The sequence below is a fragment of the Haemaphysalis longicornis genome, unplaced genomic scaffold, assembly GCF_048455015.1.
Source record: "Haemaphysalis longicornis isolate Haplotype H1 unplaced genomic scaffold, Haemaphysalis longicornis Haplotype H1 scaffold_5, whole genome shotgun sequence".
In the NCBI taxonomy this organism is placed as follows: Eukaryota; Metazoa; Arthropoda; class Arachnida; order Ixodida; family Ixodidae; genus Haemaphysalis; species Haemaphysalis longicornis.
The window spans coordinates 153507788-153526375 of NW_027526385.1; the positions used below are offsets into that span (position 1 = coordinate 153507788).

The following is an 18588-nucleotide window of genomic DNA, read 5'->3' on the forward strand; positions in this document are numbered from 1 at the left end:
AAAAACTGAAGGCATTGTAGGGCCGCGCGGGAATCTTTAAAGATAGCCGATTGGCTGGATGACTGAGTGGTGATGTATTCAGATCCGCACGGAGGGCTTCGAGCTCAGTCACTGTCGTTGACCTGCTGTGACAGTGTTTTGGTTATCGTAGTGCACGACACAGGTATTCGCAAGGCGCACAGACGTTGGCGCCGCGCGGTGGCAGGAGGAGAAATCACTCCATGGAGGATCGGCGAGCGACGGAAACGTCGGAGCCCGCACGCCCGCGTGTTGGCCAGCAGCGTATTACTACGGGGATTTTGACGCCGTTTCACGTTATATCAAGCACAGCATTCACCGGATGCAAGTTATGATCTAAAAGGTCCGTGCTTGATACACCACGTGCAAGAGATTGTGACGCGCTGCACGAAAACTAAGAAACGAAACACGAACCGAACACGGTGCGCATGGTGTGTATTGTGAGGTTGTAGTCCCTCGTCTTCGTGCAATGTTTTTAAATCCTTGCAATTATGTACCAACTCGTCTAAGCAACAACTCTACTGTTACAGGGCGGACGCCTTGTTGATGTTTGTATTCATATGACAATTTCGATTCAGGTCGCCGATGTGTCCACCGCCCCAATCGTGCAAGGCCCGATAACAATTCGTTGCTATAATTTTATATTTTTCGTGCTCATGTTCCTACATAGCAAATCAAGGCTGTGAGAGCGCAGGCATGACACATTATACTAGTGAGGTGTTACGCTGAACCATAACCTGTCTTCAAAACCTACCGCTGTTGACCGTTTCTTTGATTTGCGCATCCTGCGTTGTGCGGACGCGTTTTCAGATATAGGCTCATATTAACAAAGCTGTTTGCATGCACGACACCGCGAGGGCAGTTTTTAATTTAGGGGCACCTTGGCTATCACCTCACATTTCACAGACAACAGATGATGATGATGATGATGGATATGTTTATGGCGCAAGGCCAACTGGGGCAAAGAGCGCCAAAACAATAGTAATTTATGAGGGGTGAAACCTTAAACACTAAGTAAAGTCAGCAAAAACAAAAGTAAAATCACAAAACGACAATGAGCATGGCTGGTGTATAGGGCCAGATTTCATTATGCGTGATAAGAAATGAGGTTTAAAAACTTGACGCCTGACAAATACTCAAACACACGTTTCACGGAAACAATGGCATCGTCACCTAGAAAAAACTATGGATGTAGGGGAATGTGTTGTCTGGAGAGTTCTCTGAAGTGTTTGTGTCGTGTTGTGTGAAGTGCCTTGCATGTGATTAGTATGTGCACTACGGATAGGGCCTCTCCGCACCTGCTGCACTGGGGTCTAGAAGTTCCCGTCAGCAGATACGAGTGCGTTGCCTGGGTGAGCCCTATCCGCAGCCTACCCAAGGCGACTTCTGTGTGTCTGTTGCGTGTGTCAGTGGTGTATGGTCCCAAGCGTGGTTTTATAACGTGTAACTTGTTATCTGTCTGTTCACTCCAGTGTTTTTGCCGTGTTCTACGCAAGTGTTGTCTTATGTGTGGCTTGAGGTCTGTATATGGTACGGTTGATATGTCTACAGTGTTCCTGAGTGCAGCAGCAGCGGCCCTCTCGTCTGCCAACTCGTTCCCAGCGATCCCAGCGTGTCCTAGGACCCAGCAGAGGAGCAGCTGATGCTTCTGCGCATACACAGACATGATAGTGTTAAATACAAGATTAACTATGTGGTTTTTGGGAGGTGTATGAGATGACAGTGCGCGAACAACACTCAAGGAATCTGTGTAGATTATAGACTTTGGAATTTGATTTTCCAGTATGTGTCGTTCAATCAGTAAACTTCCATATGCTTCTGCTGAAAAAATTGTTGTGTGGACGCTCATGGTTCTGGCTACACTGAAATTCGGACCATGAGCAGCGCAGGAGACCATAGTGGAGGTTTTAGACGCGTCACTGTAAAATTCTGCAAGTGGGTATTTGAACTGCAGAAACAGAAAGTGCTGCAGTATTGCAGCGCGCGGTACCCGATTTTTGTCAAGTTTCATAAAAGAAAGGTCGGAGGACACAGGACGAACTTTCCGAGGAGGTAAAATGTCTGAAAAGGATGATCTGTACACATCTAAAAACGAAGCGCTCAGATCCGAGGATCGCTCTCTCACTTTAAGTGAAAAGGGCAGAGGAACGGATGGGCGATTTTCAAAAAGCACAGATGTGGATGTGTCCTTAAAGACAGGATAAAAAGGATGGTTATTCAGCGATGAAATTTTAAAAGCATAAAGTAAGTCCATGTACGTCCGTTGGTTCTCAAGGCTCCACTTATTACACTCGGCATACAGACTCTCGACAGGGCTAGTGCGAAAAGCACTTCACAGACAACAGGCTTGCCCAGGCGCGCTAGTTTAGAACCAGCATTACAATTAATGGTTTACGTGCGAAGAGCTTTTTGTTTCTTCCTTGGATTTCCTTGTTTCAGGGAGCCGCTTGTAGCAATGCAGAAAACGTTAGGTGATAGTAGGAAAGAAGCTCAAGCTGGTTTGTAGGTTAACATTCTGCATAGAAGTTTCCAGCGTTTAATCAGCTCCAATCGGGAGCCACAAAATTGTTCGGCTGGTTAGGATGTGTTTTTCTTTGTAAGCAGCATCCAACGCTCTACTAATAGTGCCTCTTATCAAAATATTGGTGTTAGTAGGGCACAATGCGACTAAGACTGCCCCGGCGTTGACCGCTCGGTATTGTTTTAAACAAAAAGAAAATGTCACGTTTAGGTAGGTTGATTGGAAACATTTATATCCTTGCCGTCGCTGGTGGTAAAACAGACCTAGTGGGAAACTATTACTATTCACGCTGGCCAGCCCATTGATTTGCGTGTTCTGCACGGAGCGGCACAACGTACTACAGAGCGGTATACTATGAAAATGCTTTACAAAGGCAGGATTTGTCAAGTAATTGAGAGGTAATAAAACGCCTACTAAGCGCGCATACTCTGATAACTCTGAACCGCTTATGAGCGAACTCTACTAATTGTGGTGGTGGCTCGTGAACCAGCGATATCTGCAGGCAGAAACTTAACTTTGTAGCGTCACAGTTCGAGCGCTGGCAGCCCTACCACCGCAGCAAGCGACTTGAGCGGCTTTTGCTACATCTCTTCACCTTCGCTCGTGGGGCGAAATGTTCATCTTTAGTTATAATGTGGCGCGTAATATCTTAGTTAAGTACAGCCTATAAAATCTGGCGTCACCGCCACCTAACGACGTTAAAAAGTAGAGCTAACCCCTTTGCTTACAACGCGCACACAAGCGGCGATCCGTAGAAGGATCCTTCCGATCCTCCTTAGGACAGCCATGTTGGATCGCTTTGCACGCCTCCAATAGGGCGTGCCCTTTGCGAATACAACCAATAATCGTGGAAGATCCTTCTGTGACTGAGCCATCAGTATACATACGTTTACAGCAGGCGCATTTACTGTCCAGAAGTGTCAGTGTGTAGAACTAAAGAGCTTGAGCTGGAACATTTTCTCTTCCCGTCACTCCTTGCACGGCTGTGCGAATGATTATCGGTGGGAGCAACCATAGCGGGTACGAAGGCACGGATCGGATCTGGTAATATTGCGGTAAAACGTCATGCAGATCGAAGCACTGCGTGTTTGGGCTTATGTAAATATTGTCACAACACAACAATTGACCAATAGCAGTTGGACAGCGGAAAAGAAAATGTATTTCGAAAAACTTGTGACTGATGCCTGGCAGCAGTCACGCCAAAAACACGCGCTCACGCGCTCGTCTTCTTCACGGCTTAGGCGGTAATGATCATGCTTGCGAAATCTATGATGATGATGAGGATCATGGAGACACGCCAGAATGGCGCACACCCGCTCCGGACGATTGGCGTGACCAACAGAGAGTGCTGCGTCGGCGCCGTCTGCGCTCTGTCACTGATTGCACAGGTAACACTATCCTCCTCCCGGAAAATCATCGTCCCGATGTTGAAGATGATCACTGTCAACATGGGGTCCGAAGCCAGAATTGTCGTAAAGTCGGCTTATCGCGAAGCGTACGGTTTCAAACGCACTACATGGACGGTCTCGGGTCGAGATCGACGACGGACGGCAACACCAGAATTCTCGGATACCACCTCCTAAGTTACTTCGCTACGTTGATGAAGTACCTTGTACGGCCCGAAATAATTGCGCAGAAGCTTTGTCGACAATCCGCGACGTCGAACCGGTATCCAAACCCAAACAAGGTCATCCGCTGCAAATGCCGCTTCACGGCGGCGAAGGTCGTGGCGGGAGGCGTCAAGGTGATGGTGTTTGGTGATGCGGAGGCGGGCAAGCTGCCGGGCTTCCTCAGCGCGCTGTACGAATTGCTGGGAGGTGATGTCGTATCCGTCCTTGATGTAGTGAACCAGCCTGGCGTCGAGCACTGCTGTAGCTTCTCTGCCGTAGAGAAGGATGAACGGTGCCATTCGAGTCGTTTCCTGCTGGGCGGCATTATACGCAAACGTGATGTAGTGAAGAACTGCATCCCAGGTCCGGTGTTCAACATCAGCGTACATGCTGAGCATGTCGGCGATGGTTTTGTTGAGTCATTCCGTCAAGCCTTTCGTCTGAGGGTGGTACGAATTGGCTTTTCGGTGAGACGTGCCGCTGAGTGTGACTACTTAGTGCAGCAGTTTCGCGGTAAATGGGGTTCCACGGTCCGTAATAACAACTTTGGGCGACCATGTGGGAGAACTATCCTAGTGAGAAAAAAACTGCCACTTTGAGTGCGTTGGCCTTTGGAAGAGCTTTTGTTTTGGCGTACTTGATCAAGTAGTCCGTGGTGACTGCTATCCACCTGTTTTCCGCTGTAGAGGTGGGGAAGGGGCCCAGCAGGTCCATTTCCTCTTGCTGAAACGGCACTTCGGGAATTTGAAATGGTTGGAGAAATCCGGCTGGTCTGCTTTGCTGCGCCTTGCGTCTGTGGGAATCTCGGCAAGTTCGAACGTACTGCCTCACGTTAGCCGAGAGCTTCGGCCAGTAATACGCCTTCTTGATTCCTGCAAGCGTGCGTGCGCGCGTAACCGAGGTGGCCAGCGGCCGGCTCATCGTGACAAGCCTGCAAGATGTCGTTTTGTAAGGGTGACGGCACGACAAGAATGTGACGCCGGCCATTCGGGGCGAAGTTTCATTTGTATAACACGCCGATGCGAATGCAGAATGTTGGCAGACCTCTAATTAAACACGTTGGTGGGCTGGCGGCGTCAGTAGCGGTCCCAGAGATTTGTTTTGGAGGGGACTAATTTTTGGGGGGAGGGAGAGGGGCGAATTTGTTTTGGGGGGGGCGAATAAACAACCACTCCCCTCTTTGCACCAGTTTTTCGGAGGAATTAATAACCATGCCGGCGTGCGCGCGTATGCGGAGTAACCGCTTGTACACAATCACTTAGCGACACAGTGATTTTTGGCCCCCTTAGGTGGTGCAACGGCTGACTCCAGTCCGCATTTCTGACGTTCGCAACACGTTTGCGTCCTCGCACAAGTGGGATTCTTTAAAAAAATGTAAAAAGCTGAGGACTTCTTTAGGGGGAAGGGGCGATCGCCCCCTTCACCCCTCCCCCACCCCCCGGCGCGAATGCCAGCGGGGTCGGCGCGAATGCCAGCGCTGCTGACGACGTGGCCGAGAAAAAGGAGCTCCTCATAGCCGAAGTGGCACTTTTCGGCTTAAGTGTGAGCGAAGCGGTTCGTATAGCCTGGAGGACGGATGACAGTCGCTCTATGGGTTCCTCAAATTAATTTCACAACATGAAGACGTCATCTAGGTACACAAGGCACGTTTGCCACTTCATACCGGATACAACAGTGTCCATCATACGTTGCAAAGTTGTGGGAGCGGAGCACATGCCAAAAAAGAACCTTAAACTCGTACAGTCTATCGGGAGTTACGAAGCCGTCTTGTCGCGATCACGCTCGTCGACCTCTATTTGCCAATAACCGTTCTTCAAATTCATAGACGAAAAGTAATGAGCGTGCCGCAGGCAGTCAAGGGAGTCATCTGTCCGAGGCAATACGTTCATTTTCGTCACCTGATTGAGTTTGCGGTAGCCGACGCCGAATCGTCAGGTGCCAGCTTTTTTCTCACCAGAACGTCTTGCGATGTCCAGGGGCTTTCGAAGGCTGATTGAAGTAATCAGCGACCATCTCTTGCACCTGCCGCCGTATCGCGTCACGCTCCTTTGGTGAGACGCAGTTGGGATATTGGTAAACGGAGCGCTCAGATTCGTCCGTGATGATGCGGTGTTTTGTGAGCGGAGTTTGTCGGACGCGTGACGTTGACGAGAAGCAGTCGGTGAAGCTGTGCAACAGTTCCAAGAGCTTTTCTCGCTTTATTTGCGGCAAGCCCTGGTTAACGTCTAGTGAAAGCGTGCTCGTCGCCTTAGGAGTCAAGTCCCTCTGAAGCAGAAAGCAATCCGTCGTTTCTTCGGCGATTTCCGAAAGCTAGTTCGAGAAATTCGTGAGCAGAACCTATGTAACACCGCGCGTCATGGTGACCAAACACAACGCAATAGCGATTCCATGATGAGTGGAAGCGCGCCGACAGATTTCGTGATTCCTTAACGACAAGAGAGGTCATTACACTTAATGCGAACTAGCACGCATGACCGTGGGGGCACGCTAGTGTCGTCGATGGTGCGCAGAGGTACGCGTTGCTCATGACTTTCCGGCGTGGTCTCCTTCCTCGAAAAACTGACGAACTGTGTTACGTGTGACGATAGTGTTACGTGTGTAATCAGCGGCAGAGCGCAGACGGCGCTGACGCAGCGTTCTCTGTTGGCCACGCCACTGGTCCGGAGTGGGTGTGCGCACAAGACCGGCGAAGAGCGGTTCTTTGATGCCATGCATCAGATACCGAAGCTTTTTGGGCTCCCACATATCGGGATCCGCACGCCGTAACAGTCGGCCATGTCTTCGACAAAATCGCGACGCTTTCATTTGGCTTTTGTATGCGTATTTCCTGAATGTTTTGTGCGTGGTCTTGGCGGTCACTGCTGGCGAAGGTGTCGCGCACTTCCTGACGGAAGCCGTCCCAATACTCTAACAATCGTTGGTGGTTTTCAAACCATGTACGGACCCCGTCTTCTGACGAGGAGTAGACATTCTCAAGCTTTTGTGCAGGCGTCCACTGGTTGAAACTGGCGACGCGCTCGAATTGGTCCAGCCAGTCATCTACGTCCTCGGAATCGGTTCCGTGGAAGCTGCTGGGAGTGCTGGACTGCTGAAGCATCCGCTGAGGCGGCACTGATAATCGAGCCATTGCCTCTGGTTCATAAGCGTGGCACTTTGGTACGGTGTCAAGCAGGGAGTCATGTTCTGAAGCTAGGACTAGCTTGCGGCAGCTGCAGTGACGCACGGGCGTGTAGACGCTGGGAGGTCTCTCAGGGCTGTCAGAGGGGTACTTGGGCATCAGACGCTCCTGTATCCAGCACCGCCACCAGTATCACAGTGCAACAATTGATTGATTGTAGGGTTTAACGCGCCGACGCAACGCAGGCGATGAGGCGGGCCGTAGTGGAGGGCACCGGATTAATTTTGACCACCTGGGGATCTTTAACGTGCGCCGAAACATCGTACACACGGGCATTTTTGCTTTTCGCCTCCATCAGAAAAGCGGCCGCCTCGGCCGGGAATCGAACCCGCGACCTCGTGCTCAGCAGCGCAACGCCTTAGCCACTGAGCCACCGCGGCGGGTACATTGCAACAATTGACCAAGGTCAGTAGGACAGCGGAAAAGAGGCTGTATTTCGAGAAACTTGTGCCTGATACCTGGTAGCAGTCACACCAAGAACACGCGCTCACTTAGGGGCACGTCCTCGTCTTCTTCATGGCTTAGATGGTAATAATCATGCTTGTAAAATCTATGATAATTATGAGAATGATGGAGACACGCAAGAACGCCGCACACCCGCTCCGGACGATTGGCGTGGCCAACCGAGAATGCTGCGTCGGCGCCGTCTGCGCTCTGTCGCTGATTGCACACGTAACAACATCTACCGATGGTCGCTCACCCGCACTTGTCCGCCTACTTACTTATTATAAAGCACAGCTGTCGTATATCATGAACAAATGCAACAATTTTTGAGTTTCCAAGCAAAGCGAGAAAAGCGATAACACTGAAAGGCGGACTAGTTGGTGACAGTTCATAGCTGTAACTTTTGCGCACAAAAAACGAGGACTAAACGGAGACACGAGGACCAGCGCAGACTAACAACTGAAATTTTATTCATCACTCAACACATATGCGTATACCCTCTTTGACATCACCCGCACATGCTCACATGTATACGCATCTCGCCATACACACAAACACAAGAAAAAACACACTGTAACATTTGCATTATCTCATGCCATCTAACAACTTCATTTCCTTAATTTCCTTAACAACTTAATTTCCTTATCCTTATCCGTTTTTTGTGCGCGAACGTTATAGCTATGAGAAAAGCGAAGCGAGGTCTAATCATTGCGGCTACCTCGTAGACATAGTAATGCATGAGGACGGAAGCAAACTCCCGAAAACACTTAGGAACCCGATTGACATCCCAAGACAGCAGTACGCATCTCCCTCCACCCCACCACCACGGCCACTTGGACTCGCACGTGCAGTTTTTCCTGGCATACTTACTAATAACTCCACGGCCTCTACCTTCTCTCGGTTATCTCTTAGCGCGTCCCCGCGGTAGAACATTTCTCGCACCGTCGAGGCATACGGCCCTACCTCACACGTTCCCCCTACTTTCTTCCTCCGCTTCCTTTTCTTCTGTCTTCAGTGTCCGCTTTGTTATCCCGGTAAGAACGCCGCGGAAGCACTAGACCGGGCTGGGCACTAAAACTAACTGCTGGGGCTCTTACTCGAGCACCCCATCCTCCTTTCCGATGGTGCGTTTTTTAAAGAAAACAAAGCAATAAAGGATGCACACGTGAACACTACGATGAATGGGTAGTCGAGAGGAAGAAGGAAAGAAGGAATGCATGCGATTGTAACGGCAGGACTACTCATGGCGTCGCCTCGGAAGCTATACCAGCCCTTGACCACGCTCCAAGATTGTTACTCCGCGGCCCCGCGCCGTCGACAGTTCCGCAGAGAACTGTGCTGGGCTGACGGGCGGGAACGCTGGGGCTTCGTATCCATGGCTGTTCCGAAATTGTCCCGTCTACCAATCAAACAAATCGGCGATGGATAAATAGTTCGCAGTCATCACTGCGGTAGATATCGTGTACGGTATCCCGTATCGATGACTTCGTGATTTATTAGCAGGTATACGATATGCCCCAACGATGTATCATTTGGCCGTGTGATAGCCCATCGACAAGCCGTCTGTTGTCATGACCATGTCAACTCTGTAAAGTTTTGTGTAGTATTTAGGCTATTAAACATCATCACGGGCAAATAGGTCTATGCTCTAATTCACATTAATTGTGCTTCTGATGCTTACACTGCGCTAAATTCTTGTTGCCTACTGATTAGCGTTCTGGATATTTGTATATATGGTTGGCGAAGGCCTATCCAGAACGCCATTTTTCAACCCAACGTGTTCGCCTCTTTGATGTGAACGTAATGTCGTTCTGGCGCTGCATGGCCGCTGCCGCTTTTTCGCAGGTGCTGGTAGATATATTACAAGGCTTGAAAGTCAATAACTTGTCGCTGATACCTCGATCATATAGTCGTCTTTTTCTTCTGACTACTGCATGCACCTTACACATCTTCACCGAGTATTTACATTCATTGCGCATTGTGGGGCTGCAGGTGAGCCACTAAAAATGGCACTTTGTGGCTGGCTATTCAGGAACCCCATTTGAACTATAAGAGTCCCCCCCCCCCCAAAAAAAAAAATTCCGGGGCATCTCCACTAAAGTGAATCCTGGCGAGGGCCGAAGCATGAAATGTATAAACGTATTATTGGCGCCTTAGCGTTTTTTCCAACGGAGATAGAACCTTTGGGGTGCAGGTATACGCTTTGCTGTAAAAGCACGCAGGAAGATCTCTAGCGCGAGGCGTAAACGAGTGTCCCTGCGTTTTTTTAGTACGCGTTACGTTCCAGCGGGAGGCGAAAACGAGTTTTCCGGTGATTTAGTACTGTGAGTACTAAATCGCAACCAACAATGGTTGCGACAAAGAAGATGATGACGCAGGCAGGAGACGCCAACAGCCCCAGCCCCTAAAGGGCCTCACCGCTAAAGAATGGCTGCGGCTTACAGGCCCGCTTAGGCATGTGAAAGTACCCGAAGCAGTTTGCCAACCCAATGATATGACTGGTCGAAGGTTATGTACCTCGAGCCCACACTGCCGTTATTTCGTCAGTTTGCAAAGCTGTCGTCGAATTCCAAGTAAGCTGGCGCTTCTAAAACTCGTCGCTGTCGTTTTTCTGCACCGTTTTCCCGACGCTCAGCTCGCTGAAGTTGCTATTTTCACTGGTTCAGCCTTGCGGGTTGCGCGGTCGTACTCATGTTTTCTTTTGAAGTCATTAGCATGCCTAGCGACATCTGCAGTTTGGTCCGACGCAGCTTGCAGCTGTCGTAACTGGCACCACACACACAACTTCGGCACTGATCGACCAGTGTCCTCACTGCATTCTTCGCGCCACGGAAGCAATAGCGCTCTTCATTCCCACACGCCCTCCTCCCTCAGTCAATTTCCCTCCTTCACGCGACGGCAGCGTGAAGGGGGGACAGGCGGCACTCGCCGTGGCGGTGAGGCACAAGGTATCACATTAGGATGAAACTTTCGCCCACAGCGGGACTCGATTGATTGATTGATTGATTGATTGATTGATTGATTGATTGATTGATTGATTGATTGATTGATTGATTGATTGATTGATTGATTGATTGATTGATTAATTGATTAATTGATTAATTGATTGATTGATTGATTGATTGATTGATTGATTGATTGATTGATTGATTGATTGATTGATTGATTGATTGATTGATTGATTGATTGATTGATTGATTGATTGATTGATTGATTGATTGATTGATTGATTGATTGATTGATTGATTGATTGATTGTAGTGTTTAACGCGCCTATGCAACGCAGCCGATCAGGTACGCCGTAGTGGAGGGCTCCGGATAAATTTTGTCCACACAGGGAGCTTTAATGTGACCCGAAATCTCGTACACACGGGAAATTTTGGTTTTCGCCTCCATAAGAAAAGCGGCGGCCGTGGCCTGGAATGGAACCCGAGATCTCGTGCTAAGCGGCACAACGCCTTAGCCACTGAGCCACCGAAGCGTGTCAAAGCAAAACTCGCTGTAGAAGGCCGATTTGATTTTCGCCATTAAAACATATTACCATGTGTAGCTTAGTTCCCGAAGCAGACTACGAGGAAGGCTTCACAGAACTTTATCGCCATCTACTCTTCCGCCACTTCTCCCTAAACTTCATTATACGTCGTACGACAGCTGCTTGGTTTCATGGTAAGCTCAAATATATGTTTCGTAATATGAACTGGTTCATCCTGGTTTCGTCCTCGTCCTGGTTTCGGAATATGAACTGGTGACAGTGGGCCGCTTGTTCCGTCAAGGCTATTACTCAACCTTAAAATCCGTGTGCGTGTGCGAAGATCGAAAGTGATGCCACTGGAGCTTGCATCGATGCTAGGCAAGCTCCTAAGCATCCGCATCTACTCAATTCTGTTGATCTTTCTCTATAAGCTCTAGATTGAATTTCCACTAAGGAAGTAATCCTGTGTTTGCTTCTGTCTACATTCGTTTTTGGTAGACCACCAGATGCCGATGAAGGTGTGGTCACAAAACCAGAAATCTTCGAAGCCCGCTGTTCACAGTTTTCAAAGAACTACTGTCACATACCAGTTCCAAGCTGCGGCATCACCCTTGGGTCGATTGAGTCCTTCCGGAAAAGTGAATCCAGCCGTGGTGCGTTCACTATTGCCACTGCCAGACAACATACACTCACGAAATCTAAGAAGCCTCAAACTCAGTTCAGAAGAGCGTTGTCCACGACACTGAAGTCACAGTCCCTTAAAAGGACTGTCGACAGTTCAAACATGTACCAGCTACAAAGCGCAGTGTTTTCTATAAGGTACGTTTGGGGCCGTTAAACATCAGTACTTTGGCAAGCATTCTGATATATAGTCTCATCGATGTTATTAGGCAGTTCAGATCCCTGTAATGCAACCACATGCTGTTAAGAGGTGAGCAGAATTTCTGACGCCCGATGGCGTGTTGCAAGCTCGGAGACAGCCTACGGTGACTTTGCTGGGTATTGACGCACCGAATGCTAATGTTGTGGAGCATCAATTGAAAATATTCACTATACCCGGCATTCGCGTCCACGCATATCAGCGTCGTTCGGGAATCGCGGTGTGGACGGGATCAGACAAGTCGCCAGGGGCTTGGTGGTTGTTATGTCCTGGGTGCTTTGCGCTTTAAACCACCGAATTAAACAAGGCTTAAGGCTTGGGGAGTAGTTTGAGAGCACCCATGTTGTATTTGCCAAAAAACAGTTCCATCTCATGCCTATATTGCATAAATTCTATCGCGCGAATGAATTTGTAGAGGCACTGAGGAAGCGCAAAATTGTAGCGTTTCCGACATGTAGCAAAGTACGCAAACCTTGGTTGCGTTTGGCGTGCTTCGGCTGTAGCCACAACTGTATAGATTTTACCGCTGGAATAATTATCTTCAACTGTGAAAAACGGCACAATTCACAATCGCTAAGTCTCCAGTTCATAAGGACAAAAAAGCGTCTTTAAACCAAGTTTACTTTGGACATCGACTGCAAAAAATGGTGATTCGGCTTAAGTAGAACGACGCAACACTGGACACAAGATGACCTTAAAATAAAAAATTAGCCCAATCTTCCCGAAGGGAACGCTTAGTACATGCGGAGCATCTCGGGGTTGCGTTGTGTTTCCGTGGTGTTCGTAGTCGAATTTGGGGGAAATGTAGGTGAACCCCAGGAAGCCCCGCATCTACTCAGCGTTCCCTTCGGGAAGATGGGTTAATCTTTTTTTTCGTTCACTCTGTTATGACGTCATCGCCGCTGCTAAGGTACTGCAGCGGCCGCCATAGTGCTGCGCACCTAAAGGGCTAATTAAGAAGAAACATGCTTGGAAATTTGAAACACCCGCCATCTACCAGCCGCGCCGTGTATCACCACGTGGAGGCCAGATGGCGCCACGCAAACCACCGTCTAAGTAAAGCCATGCTAACGCCATCGCCGACGCCACTCCAAGCGCAGAAAAACCCACTAACTGACGGGACTTTTGCTTCCATCACACTTCATCGGAAGAACTGAGTGGAGTCAACCGCAGCAAGCGCTGAACTGAACGCGCGCAGCGCACTACCCGATTTACATTCAACGTTGAAGGAGAAGAGACAAAAGGAGGAAAGATGCGCAAGCGCCGAGCGTGCGTCGCGAAAGCAGAAGCAAAAACGCGGGAGAAGCGAAAGCGAAGTGCACGCAGCTGGTACGAGAGAAGAAGTGGCGGGAGTATCGCGCAGCTGTGGGAGAGAGGGTAGGAGGAGAGTTGCGCATGCGCAGTGTGAGTGCGGACGCCGACGCGGGACAAGCCCAGACTATAAGATGCTCCGCATCTAAAAACCTCCACCCTTAAATAGCGCAGAGGACGAAAACAAGTCCAACTGGGTGTTCGGCTTAAACACCAGCGCCTTCGTCGTGTAGAACCTTCGGTAGAGAGGGCTCCAGGTGTCCCGCATCAGCCTACTCTGAAATCGTACGAAACCGCTGCACCGACAGTCAAGCGCTTGCTACGCACTGAATACATCTATATTAACCGCTCTAACTGTGTGGACACCGCATTGCGCCTGTGGAGCTACCGTATGCTCTGGAAGATTTTGTGCAATGATTTTACCCCTCATGGAGGATGTGCTACCACCCTTCCTTTTTTGCCGTTGCTAGTGGTCGTGTCTCACAGGAGACTCCGCACTTCGTGTTTTTGATACTCACGCAATGGCGCCCTTCCAGGAAACTCTTCCTGCCCCAGCACCACACCTGCAAAAAATTCGGTAAAATTTGGCAATATTCCAGTGGAATCCTTAAGGCGCCTTGCAGTTTATTTCTTGTGGTCAAGAATGTATTTTCTCTGGGACATTCATGTCGCATTCCAAAGTATCTGAAAATATTTGTCTCGGTGCTTACGCAGCCTTGCACATGTCAACTCGTGTCACACAAGAGTTATTGGAGCCAGTCAAAAACACGTGTCCATCCAAAGATACTATTTACAATCGACGCCATTAATGACTATATAATAGCTAACCGGGTTGCTCATGTCTTTCACTCTCCTGGTGGTCTATACCATGCTGTGTGGCGTTGCACATGCCACATTTTTGCGATTTTTAGTACTTCCCGATTCTGGCGCCCTCCCTACTTTCAGCAAAAATAGGAAAAACGTTTGAACCCTTTTCTATTTAACCATCGCAAACAGAATTTCATACGCGGGAAAAGGGGCTCCAGCTGACCTCTTGCCCAAATCCATTATGAAGATGTGGATTATAAACCAGTTCAACGGAACAAAAAGCGATCTGCTGGGGATACTGAGAGCTCCGCCCTAGACGACAAAACGGTCCCCAATGGTAGTAGAGTGACTTAGCATGAGACAAAAGTGGCTGGCACACTTTTCTCTACATATTTTGTTTTGGGTGTTTGCAAAACAAAACATTATTTTCTGCGCCCGTCTCATCGAGATATGGCGGCGAAAAGAAAGTGCCTTGGAGAGTAAATTGGGGTTTTTCGATTTTAAGCAACCCTCTCCCTGGGCATCACGATCGTAGAAAATGGGGGTTGCTAAGAAACGAGTAAACACGGTAAATCGACTGGAAGGTATCATGAGCGTTATACTGGTTTCTAAAATTTTTACCAGCATTTTGAACATTCACCACTGTACTTTGGCACAGGAACACGACAGTAAAAGGGCGCCTGTTCTTAGGGCGGAATCATTTTGGCAGCCGCCGCTGTGGTTACGAGGCGGGGTTGTATCCGAGTAAAAAGTATTTTTACCCAGTAATTCAGAGTTTAATTCGTAAAGAGGTACTCTGGAGAGCGGAAAGAAGAGCCCAGCATTAGATAAATGCAGACATCTGAGATGATGGAAAAGCCCTTATGATCACTCAGAGGCACATAAGCTTATTGGCCAGGCTGGAGTGGGCATGGTTCCCTTCAAAATTTACGCCAAAAAAGCCCTTTGTGTAATATAGGGGCCGAATGAAAGCCCCTTTGTGCATAAAGCTCACTTAAGTTCATTGCGTTAAATTTATAGCGGCATCGATGCCACAACCCGGTGTTTTTCTTCGCTCTGCTTCAGCTTTTGTCTTCAAATGTAACTATTATCTGTCTATTCTACGATATCTCACCTACCGAACACGTGCTCAGATATAATGGGGCTTTTTATAGCGCTTTTGTTGACAGGCCACTTACTCTCATGTTTTTTTCATGTTGCCTCACCTTTACACTGGTCATCAATGCATTCACTGGACCAGGAACAGCCCATTTTCGGCCAGGTTCAGATTCCACGATTTTTTGGCTCTTTAGAACCAAGTATCCTTCCCCACGCCGTGAATGCCTGAAAAGAACACTTTATTCTTATTGACCTGAGGTCAATAAAAAATAAGCGCTGTCGGGAATCCAAACCCTTATAAATATTGTATTGTTCAAGGTGAACGAATTTCTAGTATTAAAGGTGCACCAATCGGACACCACCAAAACATCTTTCTACTGCGGCTCAATGGGCACAATTAGGGACAAAAATCCTTGCATTTGAGTGCCCAGTATATTCTACAGACTGCTTATACTGATAACGCAACCGCCAAAATTAAAGTGACATAGACTCATGAGAAATGGCGAAGTGGTGTGATTGCATTACCTACGTAAATTACCACTCGTATTTCTAATTTAGAAATTACTTATTGCTTCCTGTGAAAAAAAGCTTGAATCGGGTTTACGTTGTATTGGTACTGAACAGGACGTGAGGAGACGTACAGCCTTCATTTATTGCATGCCGGATGCTTCCTACCACTACACCATGAGGCTCCTGATGTGGGAACACACTGCTGTTGACAACGGAACATGTTCGCCCGAGCTTTCAGTCGAGGACGTTCGTAGTGAAAGATTGTATTTTGGCCGCCGTGCCTGACGTGGTGCTGCTTTGTTCTGCGCTCGCGTGGGCACTTATGATTGAGGCCACCTACGGATGGTTGTTGGCGATAGTGGTAGATTGGCCGCTGGTGCAGAGTCATGGTCATCGTTCTTGCAGGCACGATAGCCGAGGCAAGAGACTTGCTTGGGCAACTATGTTACAGTACAGGTGGAGAGTCTGTGCGTTGAAATTGTTCGGTGGTTGTGACGGTGGATGCTGATCATTAGTCGTAGGACTTGCCAAAATCAGGAAGGTTTGCATCATTGGCTACGTCTGACTGGTGAGGTATAACTGGCGACGTGCAGCTTACTCGTGGCGATGAATTGCGAGAAGCTGGATTGGAGGTGGAAGAGCATAAAATGACTATCTCTTAGGTGAAGGACGTCGCACTACCTGGTGCTTCAGCAGAAATACAGTAGTCAGGGTTCAAAACATCAGTCCCAGCGGGCGCTGCAATGATGAAATTGAGCAGGCGATGTGGAGCACAAAACTGATGTCGATGCATCTGACGTCGGCAAAGGGGTGCATTTAAATGTTAGTGACGCACTGGGCTTGTCGTCGGGCCAAAATTGGGAGACGGGTACTGCACCTGGCTTGGTTCTGTCTCCATGTGGTGATAGTGTAGATGGAGAGAACTCGTCCGTGGGTGTAGTCGGCGCAGGTTCTGAAAGGCACGTCTGACTTACTTCGGTGGCAGAGTCGGGATGTAACGGAGAACCAGATGATGCAGATACGGCTTTTGGGGTAGTCAGGGCTACTCGGCTGCTAGCCGAGGCTGAGGTCGCCGGGAAAGGTGCTCAGTCATGCTGATGAATGCTGGTGGATGAAAAAATCGCTTGCTTCAGCAGGGAGGATCCGACTGACGGAGCAGCCAGCAGCTTGTAGCGAATGATGGACAAGCGGTTGGTTGGAAGGGCTCGAATCCCCAATTTGCCCTTAGCAACGTCACTGGTAATGCCGTTGGCGGAGAAAAATAATTCGGCCTGAGCCAGCCATACCTCGACATCTTCGGCGTAAAACGGCTGTAGTTGAAGGTAGAGATTGGGCCTGAAAACAACAGTGTTATCCTCCACGGCTCGAAAAAGCCCACCTAAACTGCTCAGCTTCATTGCAGCATCGACGGTGCGCTGGACATGTATGAAGGCCACGTGCATATGTGTGTCAGTCAAGGCCGCTGAGTATTCTTGTGACACGGAACACGGAACTGAACGTGACGTCTCCGCAGTCGCCGCTGATGGGCCCATGTTACGTCGGGGGTAGAGAGATCGCTGTGTGAAGGGCTCAAGGGCGGTGGCAAAAAAAGGATTACTTGTGGCTGTTGTGGCAGGAGAGGCTTGCTGACAATAACAACGGGCGGTCCAGCTAATATAAACAAGGGCTGCCTTTTTGAAGTGGTCGCACACATTGCGGATCAGCAGCGGCAGCAGAATTTGTGACGCGATGCTCTCTGGATCAGCTTTCCTGGCGATGTTGCAGTGCTGTGCCTCGGATGAAAAGATGTCTCTCAAGCAGCGCGAACCACACAGGAGGGTCTCTCTCGTAGAACTCCTTTAGTTCGGTATCCAGACCGGCGTGGTAAAGCCACGGCTGACGTGTCCTACAGCGCAATAGCAACGCTGACGTGGGGTTGGTGATGCCACTGAGATGGTCGCCGTGAATGCCTTGAAGTCCTGTGCGGGCTCGTTTTCCGGGTCACCAATTATGAATGGGAAGTGAAGAGGCATCCAGCCTACATTTATCGACGAGTGCCGAGTGATCAACAGAAGGCGAACTACGAAGGGGACGGGGGAGCCATGGCGCCGGTGGCGATCCTGCGTGGCGGGGTGCGAGTGGTTCTAGCTCTCGACTCCGTGTCTGGATTTTAACTGCCAGCAGCGAGATTCGCGCTTCGTGGGTCGCGGCTCATGACGATCTGCAGTGATGCGGTGCACTGCTCTGGCGGCCCGAGCTCCCTCGGATGCCGGGGTTGATCGGATACAATATAAAATATGTAGGAAAATAAACAAACTTGCGGTATAATAGAAAACAATAGCAAGAAATAATTGTACATCAGGAGAGAACACAGGCACAGCACTGTGTCTGCCTCTTTCAATTGTATTACTGGTGTTTTTTCTTGCTTTCTTTCGTCAGAATAGACGAACTTACCCAAGCTTCAATTCTAGCGCAGCTTTCAGGCACAGCCTTACGATAAGAGCGGCGAATAACATAAAAAAAGCTTATTTGGTTTCAAGTTGTTTGCTTTGTAAAAAAATATTTTGGACTCAGTAAACAAAAAATTAACAAGAGGATAACCAGTTCGTTGACGAAGTGTTCCGAGTGTGAGACGTTCTTATTGCCATTTTTTATTTTTGGGGGCCAAACAAAGTCTGATCTCTCCGGTGAGTGTACATTTCCCACCGACAAACTGTAGCATGGAATAGCCGATGGCATGCTGGAATTACTCCTTGATGCT

General features: G+C 48.9%; 1 long non-coding RNA gene across 1 annotated transcript in view; it reads right to left on the bottom strand.

Moving 5' to 3' along the window:
* LOC144138762 (uncharacterized) overlaps window positions 1–18588 on the bottom strand; it is a 43328-nt gene that overhangs the window by 6882 nt on the left and 17858 nt on the right. The window contains exons 3-4 of the long non-coding RNA XR_013315964.1: window positions 15446–15563; window positions 13952–13996 (exon numbers count right to left, since the gene is read on the bottom strand). This is a non-coding gene — a long non-coding RNA (uncharacterized LOC144138762). The remainder of the gene's footprint in view (window positions 1–13951; window positions 13997–15445; window positions 15564–18588) is intronic.